The sequence below is a fragment of the Parambassis ranga genome, chromosome 19 (assembly GCF_900634625.1).
Source record: "Parambassis ranga chromosome 19, fParRan2.1, whole genome shotgun sequence".
NCBI lineage: Eukaryota > Metazoa > Chordata > Actinopteri > Ambassidae > Parambassis > Parambassis ranga.
In genome coordinates this window covers 21,207,954-21,221,407 of record NC_041039.1, presented here as the reverse complement: position 1 = coordinate 21,221,407, position 13,454 = coordinate 21,207,954, and positions in this window count along the sequence as shown.

Below are 13,454 nucleotides of genomic sequence, written 5' to 3'. Positions count from 1 at the left end.
TGTGTGTCTGTGTTGTCCAGCGTACACGTGGGACTTTGTTCAGAGGCCTTTGTGATAGAATATGCTCCTGCCTCGCTTTGTTGAGACCCAATGAAATATGTATCGACGCAGAGGAGGACTAAACAGACGGCCTAAAAACACAGGTTCCTTTGATATTGCTTCGGTTCGACCATGACCATGAGACCATGAGTATTGTGGCTCTGAGTATTTTTTTTTTAGCTTCTCTCGGTTTCTGAGCTTCCTCCTTCTCCATCATGCAGTTGCCATTCTATTGTCTCATCTACTGGAAACTTGAACTTTCAAGGTGGTGACCAAATGAGGAAGGAAGTATGTTATCTTTATCAAAACAGGTATAAGAACGTAAACATTTTTACTATAGGACAATTAACTATAAATAACATTCATAGATTTCAATACTGAGTATATTACCCTGTTATCTTCTCCATCTCAAACCACATATCACAGACATTTTGTGTAAGAAAAGGATCTGAGGACTTCTAATGTGAGAGGACACTTCTCCCCGACTCTCCTGACACTTGAATATTTTATGTGTCACAGCTTTTTGCTTTGGAAAAGTTTCTGTCTTTCTCTTTTTTTTTTATTTCAGAGAGCTAAAAATTCCTTCTTCCTTTGAAACTGCTTTCAGAAGTTGATACATTACACTTCACTGTTGCAAAACTCACAAATTAATGTGGAAAAAAAAATGTGACCAAACTCTGGAGCTGCATTCCTTTGGTCTGAGCCGCACGTACAGAACTGTGGACCCTTGTTTGCACTAATTAACTGTAGCTCAGATTTTCACAGAGCACATTTGATTATAATTTGTTAGTTTAGTATAGTTAATATTCAACTGTGTAGCGCAATTTTTAAAATAATGTTACGTGCTTCTATAGATCTCCTTGTTTTGCGAGGATGTGTGTATTTATTTGTTCGTTTATTTATCTGGTAGTCCCTGGATAAGTTACATTTCTAACCGTGAATTAAAAGGACTAAGGAAAAGTTTCTGGCAGACTTCAGTTGAATGTAGGATCTGAATATAAATAGCCTTCATTAAAAAAAAAAACAGAATTGTCCCTTTTACTTCTTTCATAAAACAAATATTGTTTACACAGATGTATTATTTTTCAGTAAATCCTTTGACAGACTGTGGCGGTGTTGTTTTTGGACAAAAGAAAAATAACATGCGAGATCCTTTTAATGCAGCTAACAGAACGTACAATAAGCCAGAATGATCCTCGGCCTTGTTGTGGTAGCAGAGGACAAAGAGAGGAGAGGAATCTATATAAATATTTTGAGCATATTTTTGAGCATGCAGCACTTTAAGGTCAGTCTGGAGAATATTCTCTGCAGGATTTTCATTGCATGGATCATTGCAATAATAGCTCAATGACACACATTTGGATAAATTTGGCATATATGTCCACTTCTATGTTGATAAAGAGTATTCAGAACTTCAAACATGTCCATTTAAGGAACATTTCGAACAGAGTCCTCTAGCAGCACATATAGACCTCACAGTATAAAGACTAATTATGACTTAAGTGCCAACGCTGCTGGATGGCCAATTAGAGAGAGTAACATTTATGTTTACTGAAACCTCTAGCCCAGTTCACAGCTGGCTTCTTTTTAAGATCCCAGTGGGATTTTAATTGCTTAAATACAACCAGAACACAGAGTATAAATTAATATCAGCACTTATGGTCACAACTTTTGGACCAAAGTCAGTGGAGGGTAAAAGCCTATTGCCCAAAAGAAAATGTCAAGCGGTTTATGTAGATGCCCCCTTTCAGAATTTTATTTCATGAGCCTGATGCTGCAGACGGAAATAAAAAATTATGCAATGAAGAAAAAGAAAAGTGTGCTGGCTGAACAGCTTTTTTTCTTTTAGTTAGTTCGTATGGCAGGAGTGGATTCACTGGCTAAAAATAATTCATCTGTGTCTGTCTGTGTAGTTTTGAACTGAAGTTTATGAAACGACGTGCTTAAAGGGATACCATTCTAAATAAACACATAGAATGTTATGTTATTATGTGTCTTTATCAAGGACAGTAATTCCTAAGATAGACAAATGTTCAGTTGGGCAAAAACAGTTGAAGTGGGCAGGAAGTATCTGTTCTGAAATGGTACCTACTTCTACTCAAAGGTCAAAGGTTGTTCTTGTAATTATGCATAGCTGTCACCCTTAATGTAATTAAACCTTAATGCTGCTTTTGTACCCGGCTGTGACGTTATTTTTGCTGTAAAGCTGTATAATTTATCATGGAGGTCTGAAGGGTTTGAAGCCGACCTCAGGTGGTCATTCCAGGAACTGCAGTTTGTTTGCAGAGCCTTCTGGGAGACTTCCAAGTCTATAATTGAAGCCCTGATAATTTATCTATGACATGTTTGTAGAATAAGCTTCTCAGTGGCCACATTTGTCAGATTCAAGGCACATCAGCACGGTGGTGCAAGTCATCCAAAATTCAACCAGAATAACAAAGTGTATTTATTTACTTTAACAATCAAAGGTTTCTACACAAAACAGAATTTATTGTATGTTCTCATAAAATTCTTTTTTTGCTACATTTTTCAGGATTTCTTTCTCTTTTTTTTTTTTAAAATGAATAATCACAAAATTGCCACAGAGATTTAGTGAACTATTTAATTCCAGGTCCTTGGATAGGTAAAATACCACCCGCAGTGCAGCTTGGTTACCTTTGGTGTCCATCAGAAACACACCCCCTGTGTTGTTTTTACCATTGCACACGTGTATTCTAAAAAATTATGTAGAATCTTTGAGCTGTAAATTGGGTAAAAGAAACTGCCACTGTACATCCACATGTGACAACACACAATTCAGAAGATGCATCTAATTTATGGGCAGGGAAAAAACAACCACTAAAGCTCGTCAGACGGTGTGCACCGCACTGTAAACTTTACTTTCACAGGCCTTCAAGGTAAAACAAAACTCTTTGTGTTCAACAGAATTCCTGCTAGACTGCTGTGAATTTGTTCAATTGTTGCCTGAGTGCACCTTAATTTGTTGGTGCCAAGCAGGACGGCGGGAGGTCGCTCTGCGTGGGTCAGAATTGACTCTCAAATAAATGCGCTGTGCCAAGGCTCAAATAGCTCCATTTTTTTTTCCAAGACCTGTGGCCTTGATCAAATGTTCAGCATATTCAAGACTGTAATTTATTTTTCAAGCTGTAAAGTAAAAGATAAACAAAGGTGATTAATTTTCACTGAAAGAAAATGAACATTTTGAATCTTTCTCTTTCACTGAAATAATTCTTGTACAGTAGCTCATTGGATGGAGACCAGCGTGCTTGTGGAAAAAGGAATGAATTAATGAAATGTGGTGATTAAAATTTGAGGAGCCACAGTCTTGGTAGTTTCAAAGGGTGTTTTTATTAAGTCTGTACTTTGGCATTTTAGTGTGTGTGTGTGTGTGTGTGGAGAGAGAGACTGAGAAAGAGAAGCTGCTAATCTTTAGGGACCGAAGGAACTGCAGCAGAGAAACGGCAAACTGAAGTCAGTCTTGTGCAAACACATGAAAACGCATGTTTGTACCTCCGAACTCAGGACCCAGTGACATACATGGTTCTTAGCCCTTTAGTCTTATCACCATGACTGCATATGTATGTGAACAAAAGTAGCATGTGACAAACTTTCCATTATGCTTGACATCACTCAAGCTATATGCACAACATAATGCAACCCCCCAGTGTCTTACATCTATGTTTGCTAGTTGTTGCATTCATTCATACACGTACATGTGTAGGTTCATATATTTCCAAGTTAAATAAACTCTAGCTCAGGTAAAGTAAACCTAGCACGGGACTGAATTTTCAATTTCGCTCCCGACCCGATCCCGAACCCTATCCCAATCTGACCGCCTGTAGAGTTCCTCCGGCTCCCGAGACATGAAAAGTTAGGCAAATCCTCGCGAGATGGGACCATAGACCGACCGGGACCCAGTACCTATATGTGTGACCGACCGTCCCCGCCCGAAGCGATGTTAATCCTGCCCGTTCCTGCGTGATTTGCTCCAGGTGCTGCAGGTCTCTACCTAGCCTTTATCCAAAATATTAAATGGAGCCTTTAAAACAGGGAGTTGGGGCTTCAAACTGTGTAAGGACTAAAAACAATTAGTGACATTTCAAATTTTAAAGTGGCAAAAAATAAAGAAAATGAAATGGACTAATTACCCTTTCAGCCTGATGGAGTAGCAGGAATGGAAAGACTAAAAGGTCCAATTATGGGTTCCTGTCTGGAGTTCCTGCAGTTAAAAAACATCAAATGTCCTCCATCATTGGTCTTTATTACCGCATGAATATAGTAAGGAACTGCACACACACACACTCAAAATCGGTTAGATAATTAAAATAATGGTTTTTCCATAGTTGCCAGTGGGAATAGCTGTATGTAGTCCTACGTCTGCTAATACGCTCATCTCAAATAGCGACTCTATACATTCCCTGTACACATGACCTAAAAATAACCACTACTGATCCAACATTTACCAAAACTGTAAAGTGACCTCAAACTTTTTTTTAACACTTCACCTTAAAATTCATCCTAATATTTGTTTCCCAAAATGAACACTTTGACCCTGTGGACAGATTTACATCCCCACAACATTAGTAATACCAAACACATTATAACAGGCACACATGCATGCACTTCACTCTCTCTGGTCCTCTGAGCCCCCCTCACCATTAACAGGCCACCACAGCACGCCTTCTCCATTTAGGTCTTTCATTCCACCCAAACCTCCCTCTACACACACACACACACACACCCCTTTCCCCTCTATCCAGCGTCTCAGAGGATTTGTGGAGAGATTGTTTCTCCTGCAGACGACCAGGCAGCAGAATTGTATTTGTTTTATCTGTAGTGCTGCCCGTAACTGCAGACAGTAGCAAACCGCCGGGCTGCGTGTGTTAACTGTCTGTGTCCACAGTTATGATGGAGTATATCATATAACAGCCCCAGCATCCATCGCCTGTAGGTTTTATATGTCTAACAAGCCTGAGTGAATGTTTGACACTGCCTTGGATTGGCAGCAGCAGTTCTCTGTCTCCAGGGAATTTATTTATTGCGAGTGACATCTTAGGTTTTTTTTAACCAAAACTGTGCTGTATTTTTAGGAAATACCATTTGCTTCTTTATTTTTTGTGTACTTAATTGCATGTTTCTACTTCTACATTTCAATGTTAGATGTATTTAATCCCTGCAACTTTTCACAAAATTAGAGCCTGTCTCAGGTATGTTACCGCGTGTCTGTCCTTAAGTGACTCTGTTGGTTAAACATTAAGATAGCTGGTTGATTGAGTTTGCCCTTTTGGAGTGGATGTTCAGACATGTGTGAATGTGTGTATACAGGTGTAAGTGTAAAAGTATTTTCACACGTGCCACACTGGGTTCAAATGATATTTTAAAAACATGGCCCTGTGGTTCACTGGGTCCACTGTTACAACTCCCGCCTGTTTTCAACACGATTCACTCCTGAAAAAGTGCAACAGTTTCACAGTTTCAGTCTGGTGGTGTCTAATCCTGCTGCTAAAAAAATAAAAATAAAATCTGTTAAAACCATCTAACTAATGAGGAATGCTTACTTTAGCTTTGTATATCTGGCGCTTTCTGCAATTCCCTCTATGGCCTCTGGGGACTGGCTTCAAATGTGAGTAAATTCCCATAGACCTTTATGTGGAAATGCCATGTAATGTGTTATATGCCTCATTTGGTCACCCTTTATGCTAGTGGAAGATATGAACATATTGCCCGACATACGACATTTATTTTATGTTTAATAGAACATATGGTCATAGAGATGCAACCAAAAAAAAAATACACAAACATGTTCTTGTGAATTTTTATGTAGCTCCCTTGTTGTATGGGCCTGACCAATTGCCTGCTTCTACAACTGTCCACCTAAGCTCCACCTCTTGGCCTGTAGCTGGATGTATAAGGTGTTTAGGCAGACTTTGAAGCTGCCAAAATGATGATATTCAGAAACCTGTTGGGGACTTGGTCATTTCAACATGGAGAACTATGGAGAATTTCTCTCTTTTAGAGCTAGCCTCTAGTGGCTCATAGAACTGCTGCTTTCTGTGGTTATTTCTAACCATATTGCAATAACGTTTCCTATCTGAAATTTATTCCTTAGAGACCACTGAGTAGGCTGCATGTGATTAGATTTTTGTTACATCTTTAGTGATAACTTAGCATAATTGTAAAAGATTAAAGAGTAGAGTGAAAGGCGCACAGATTGTGACAAATACAGTCTTCAAGGACCATCAAGAAATACATCCATTACTGGGCCTTGTGGGTTATTTTGAGCTCCTGACCTCTGTTTCATAGGCCTTCAATTCAGCAACACTACAGGCCTCAATGCTTCAAGCAGTTTTATTATATTTTCAACTGGTGTTCAGCATGTGCTATTTGGTCAGTTTGACTTCAAATCACTGATTCAAATGTAACTTTTTCTTCAGTCTTCCTTCTTTTGCTTAACTTCATTTATCGCAATAAACGAAAAATAGTTGTTCTTGACAGATCTGCCTCTGCAGACTCCAGAAGGGTAATGACATCATTCTCTGACACAGAGACAAGGAGTGTGTGTGTGTGTGTGTGTGTGTGAGAGAGAGCGCAAGCTTGTATGGAAGGGTGAGTGTATGTCAAACCCCTCCTCACACACCCTGACCGGGCAAATTACAAAAGCTGCTGCCTGATGGTTAAAAAATAAGATAAACAAGGAACTCATCAATTCCTTCAAACATTTGGTGTAAATTCTTATCTTATTTTTTTTAAAGATGGAACAAGAAAGGTACTTGTAACGAAAACAGGTAAGATATTACCAGCAGACAGCACTTGACAGATGTTTTCTTCAAATACAGTACAGTGCCCCCCCCCCTTCCTCCATCAGTAGAGACCCAACAGCAGCATTGAAGGCAGATCTGTGTGATTTTCTAGCAGATGAAAGTGAATATGTAATTAACATTCTATAATTGCAGGCAGTCTCTCTTTTTATTTCAAGATGAAATGATGCAAGCTCTCTCCCAAGTCAAGGTCAGAGGCCCAAGCCAATGCAATACATATTTAATGGATAAAGACAGAGTGTGAACATGTGAGTTGTACTGTATCTTAAATATCATCTGCAGTGGCTTTTGCTCATTTTAGACTTACGTTTTAATAAATCAGCCTTCTTACACTGCATTATTTATTATTTTCTATCTGTCATTATCATTATTATTTTCTCAATTTATTAGTTTATTTTAGTTTTTAGTCTGGTCTAAATCCTGAGAGTGATTGTTAATTTCCTCCACTTTTAACATTATTCAGAAAGCAGACCACAATTAGAACAGACTCAACATTAAAGTAAATGGGCTACCTCCGCTGACATGCTTCTGGGGCTCATTCTTCACGTTATACCGCACCACCAAAGATCTCTTTAAGCCAAATGCCTCGGATGGCATCACAGCCTCCCTGTAGACTTCAAACATTTAAACGGTTCAGCTTTACGAGCAGCTTTTAAAGAATCCACCCAAGCCAAGACAAGACAGCATTGTTGGACGGCGAACACCCCAAAAAGAGTGTGGTGAGAAATGGAGCTGGTTAAGTACGTCCCTGCCAATGATATCAGATGAAGCGGAGCTTTCAGGGCCCCGTCCAGTGCTGGCTGCATGGGTGACCTCATCAGCTGTGGCTGTGGTGGTTTGGCAGTAAGGGAGCGTGTATAAGCTGTGGCAAGAGATGACAGAAAACGCAACATTTTCTGTATTTTAAAACAAAACGTGAGTGCCGACACCAGCAATGATTCGATCCTCAGGCGCTTTATTTAAGAGGGAAGAGTAATACTTTGGAGGTGGATGCTTTTGAATCCTTCTAAAAAAAAAAAATCAAAGATGTTTGTTTCATTTTGGAAAACAATCCAAAACTTTAATGCGTTTAAAGGCACAGAAAAACTTTCATTTTTGGAGTACAGTCATGACGTCTTTATTATGGGGTTTTTTTTCTTAGCCGAAGCTTTCTCTTCAATATAAAACATTAGAATTCTGGTGAAAGGAAAGAAAAAGAAGCATGATATTAAAAATGTTTACAGCATAATTTCAGATCATTGAAAAAAAATGCTCAGCTTGCACAGACATAAATCTGATTTATAATTTTAATCTTTCCTTTTCCTTGAGTTAACTTTAGAAGTTGGACGTCTTTCTTCTACACACAGAAGTCCAAAGAAGTCTACTTCCTTTTTTATTCTTTTATGTATATTGTGTACATTATATTGCATTGTATGAATATATTTGGAACACCAAATGTCATTTTTAAACCTGAAACTATGCAGTAATGGAGATTTTAAGATAAGATAATCTACAGAAACATTCACGTTGACATTAGTGGCGATTTTTATCTTCACAAAGCAGTGGCACAATTTCCGAGTGACCCAGAGAGCAGCAGCTAAATGATGTACTGCGGTGCAGTGCCGTGCACAATGTCACAGCAAATAAAATCTGACAGAAAGTGTCCCATCCACGTCTCTGATCTGTCAGCGAGGGAACAATTAATTGCAGTTGCAAAGTATTTTCTTTTTGCCCATGTAGATCAACAACGTCTCAGGCAATTAGCCCTCCACACCCCCCCCTTCTTCCTCTCAGAGGGGCCTGAATCCTACATGTCACCCTCTTCACATAATGAAGAGACAGCGGGTGTCATGTCTGGACTTGGCAATCTTCTACTGACATGAGAGTTAGAGTATTAAATGGACTAACTGCCAGCTTTACCGCCGAGGAACACCGGTGTCTGAGCCCAATGATTACCGTGGCCCCAAACAAAAATGACATTTGTCTGACAATAAAATTGGATACTAACCTGTCTGAAAGCTGTCTCCATTTGCCTAGAACAAATGTTAGCGTCGGAAAACAGTTTGACACACTTTTCCCCTTGAATACATAGAGAAGGCGAAGCCATCCTTTGGCTCACGGTAATGGCCCCTCATTGTTGGCCACAGAGGATGTGGCGCTATTCATACCGGTGGATGATTGAAAAGAAAATTGAATCTCTTTTGATGTGATAAATGTGTCTATTACTGCATTTGCACACAAAATGTCGGTGGAAATTATAGTGGGGAGGCAGGGCTCAGAGGGGAAAATACATAGGGATGGCATATTGGCTAGCTTTGATTGGAGCTGAAATATAAATATACTGTACCGGTACTGAAATGAGTCCAAGCTCCCTGATTTTTCCACAGGAACTTCACAAATGAAAGGCCTTGAGAGCCCCAATTGTAAGACTATATAAAAAGGTTAAATGTCTGCATAGCGCTCTCTCTCTTTTCCTCTCCAAAGAGCTGTGTGATAAAGGACACCAACAACTGTTTGCCTTGTAATAAAAGAGAATTTTCTCTTTTCAAAAACTTCTGAAAGACAGACAGATGCCCGGGGAAGAAAGGAGATGCTGTGTTTTCTGTTGTATGATGTGTTGCGCCGTGAAGGACGAATTCATTTGAAAATTGTTAAGACAGTTGGTGGAGTGTTTGCTCCCACTAAGAGAAAACATAGATCAAAGTGATCTCTTGGTGGGCGAAACAAACACATCCTTCTTTGCCATTTGGGAGACATTGGGAATGCAGATAGAACAATGGTATTGATATTTTTTAGGGATGTCCCGATCAGGTTTTTTTGCCCTCGAGTCCGAGTCCAAATCATTGGATTTTGAGTATCTGCCGATACCAAGTCCCAATCCGATACTTATACTGCAATGACTTTGCCTGTTATTGCAAGCAAATCTTGTGTGTTCATCGCTGTGGCATCGACTGTGGATTTCCACATGTGCGCTGCTTCGCAAAGCTGCCCGCAACGCATTGCTGCCAACTTTAAATGCTTCAGCCTTCCCAAGCTAGGACATTTCACACACACAGCAGCTCATCGAGGTCTCGAACCCAGGACCTCTCGCACCAAAGGCAACTGTCTTGTAGTGTAGGGGACACTACAAGACACAGAGCCACCCTGCACAGAAGGCGTTAACTTTGACAGCCCTAATAAATATATATCCAAGTCCTGATCGGGAGGTAACATCCGATTCCGATCCAGTCTGAACTAACGTAATCGGGGCCCAATTCTCGATCATGTGATTAGATCGGGACATCCCTAATATTTTGATGTACTTTTATTTTCAGGCGTTTCGGCGTTCACTGGCTTTTCATTCGCTTACTAAAGCAGCATTGGTATTATTATGCATTTATGTCAAATATTTTAGGAAAACAAAGACTTGATTAAAAAGTTTTCTACTAATGTTTGCCCCTCTACCTTGTCTCTATCAATCTATTAGTGTTCAAATGACATTTACAAGTATGTGGTGTACATATTTGTAATTAATAAGTAACATTTCTTCCTCACACACGAAAAACATAATCTGCTTAAATCTCCTTAAAGTGCATTTTTTTTGCAATTAAGCTATAAAGAAAAGAAATTTTCAGGGCACAGGTCTGTCAAACAGGCACGTACTTCAACAAACGTCTTAGTTCCTCCAGTCCCGCTCTTCATTTTAATAAGCATAATTCGATCAGAAAGACTCTTTGTTGGTGTAGCCGTACATTGAATCAGAGTTCAGAGTTTTCAACAACTTTTTCTAAAGACGTCTGATCTCATTCAGTGTCTCTGTTCATCACCTAGCAGGCTTAATATTTAAGTTCTTTGTACCGAAAGATCAAGGTCATCCTCCCAGCTCTGCAAAGCCATGCCCCATAATGGCTGTGCAGAGGACACACCCACAGCACACCTTAACCACTCTCAGCTCCATTAGCCTGGGATGATAACTGAATACATTTTACACAGATCTCTTTATTCTGTCTTAGTTCTTTTGTACAATAAAGAACTTTCCTTCCCCCTTCACAGCACACTTAACATTCAAAGCTACTCTCAGTCTTCAGTCTTATATTGCTTCAGTGGCATCTATAAGATAAGGATGTTCCGATCAGGTTTTTTTTGCCCTACAGTCCGAATCTGAGTCCGAGTCATTTGATTTTGTGTATCCGCCAATACCGAGTCTCGATCCGATACTTTTTGGGTTCTCTACAAAGGCACTCATTGTGATCATTTGTGCTATCTTGGCTGTGCTGTCCTGTGCCTTTCTGCTGCCACAGGGCAAATAAATGTTACTAAAATGAATTGCACCTGTTATTGCTCGCGTTTCTGTTTCTGAGCAAAGCTCTGTGTGTGTATCGAGAGCGCTTGCCACTGACTGCTCATTGTAGCTGCATCAACTGGCCCTTTCCATGGGTACAATACCTCGACAATCTGCCCAAAGCTCATTGCCACAGGCTATAAATACTTCATTTATCCCCACACTGGGAAATTAGCGAAGGAAACCGCCAGTCTCAAACCCAGGACCTCTCGCACCCAAAGCAACAATCCTACCCCTGGACAACAAACTAGAGAGTCATCCTGCACTGCAGATGCATTAACCATTAACTATTAATCAGTCGAACCACGTTAACTTTGGCAGCCCAAATAAATATATATCCAAGTCCTGATCGATCAAGTTTGAAACCACGTAATCAGTCATGAAGATCATGTGATCGGATCTAAACATCCCTACTATAAGATACAAGTTATATTTATGCTGCAATCTTTGCACAAATGTGGCTACTTGGATTCTGTGACTTCATGTCTATCCCCACATCCCCATCTGGTGAATAATGTCTCAGAAAATGTCCTTCTACCATTTAGGAATGGTGGTGGCATACTACTAAAAGGCAGGAGTTCAGGTTTGTTTACACATGTTCTAATCTAAGGGATGAATTTCATTCTATTTCAATATGCTATACTGTCTCCAAACTATAGATGATAAGTTTAGTGAGAGGTAAGCATGGTGGTGCAGTGATTAGCACTGCCACCTCACGGCAAGAAGATCCCTGGTTGAAACCTGGCTGTGGCCTGTGCTTCCTCCTACATACCAAAGATATGCATGTTTGGTTAAGTGTGAACTCTGAATGGGCTATATATGAGTGTGTGCAATAGACTGGGGACCTGTCCAGGGTGTACCCTGCCCCATTGACACCTGGGATAAACTCTAGCCCCCCTGTGACCCTGTACAGTACAAAGCAGGTTAAGAACATGAAAGGGTGGATGGATTTTGGATAGGTATATTTTATATGGATTCAATTTTCAGCCTCGACTCGTTAAAAACAAACTTTCAATATTTTTTTCTGCACATTTATCTGTTTCCACTAGAAGGAAGAATCGGGATCTCATGTCGGAAACATCTTTCAATCTGCCAAATGAAATGTTGTGCTCCTCTCCCCTGCTGTTCACTTTCTACTCATTTTACAACATTTCTACATTTCACTGAAAAGATATAGCTCGACTTTCTACTACTTTAAATGACTTGAGTGAAAAAGACCCGTAATGTCAAGGAGTCAAGAGAAACTCCAACAACATTAACTCGGTTTTGTTACTCTTTCATGCTGTTTTCAACACAACTGGTACTTTGTTGATCCATTTATAAATGATTAATTTTCAAGGCTCAAAGGCCCAAATGTTAATGTCTGTATTCTGCATATTAACAATCACGAGAAACAGGAGAAAAGCAAAGCCCGGCATACAGTAAATGAAGCCGCCTGAAACGTGTCATAAAAGCGTATACACTGTGGGTTATTGTGCGTGTCACCTCATTTTTCAACCAGCCCCCTTTGTTCTGCTGTATTTGAAAGGTACAGGCAGTAACACAAACACCGACTCCACTACTCTATTCTACCGCCTGACCCTTACATTTTTAATCAAGACACTCATCTCTCTTTCAATACACAACATCTTTGATGATGAGACGCTCTTTGATGGCAAGTGAATTTCATTTGCGTCTAAAAGCTTGCAAAGTATTCGGTTCAAGACGATCACCACATTCGTGACTTCTAGGCAATTACTGTAATGATGCAAAATGGTAAACATTGGCCCAACATCTGAATAATTTAACAGAATGAAAACATGCTGCTCCAATGTTTATGAACTTCATTTTGTGTTTACAGAGTGATCATGTTGAAATGTTCCATGGCATTGAACGAGCACGGGAGGTCATGTTTGAGTGAACTAATTGTACGATATTTAAATGGGCTCCTCTAGATTACGCCACGACAGACAATAGACTCCACCCTTTTAAAAGTAGCAGCACGAGCCACATATAATGGATTTGAATAACATTTAGAAAATCAAACGGCTTCTTATTGGCCTGATTTTATAGCTTGAGTGAAGGTCAGTAAAGTAAACTGTAAGCTAAATTGTGCCGGGGGACCTCCTGAGGGACTTGCTGCATTGGTGGCTCACATTTAATGCAGGAACAACATAATAAAGTGCAATGCTGAGATTCGACTGTAAGCAGAGCTACATTTGCTCTGTGCACACTCACTTTGGACCTAAGGTGTCAGACATTTTTTTTATTAATAGCATCTTCACATGCTTTATAGGGGGCCTAATTATGTCTTCCAA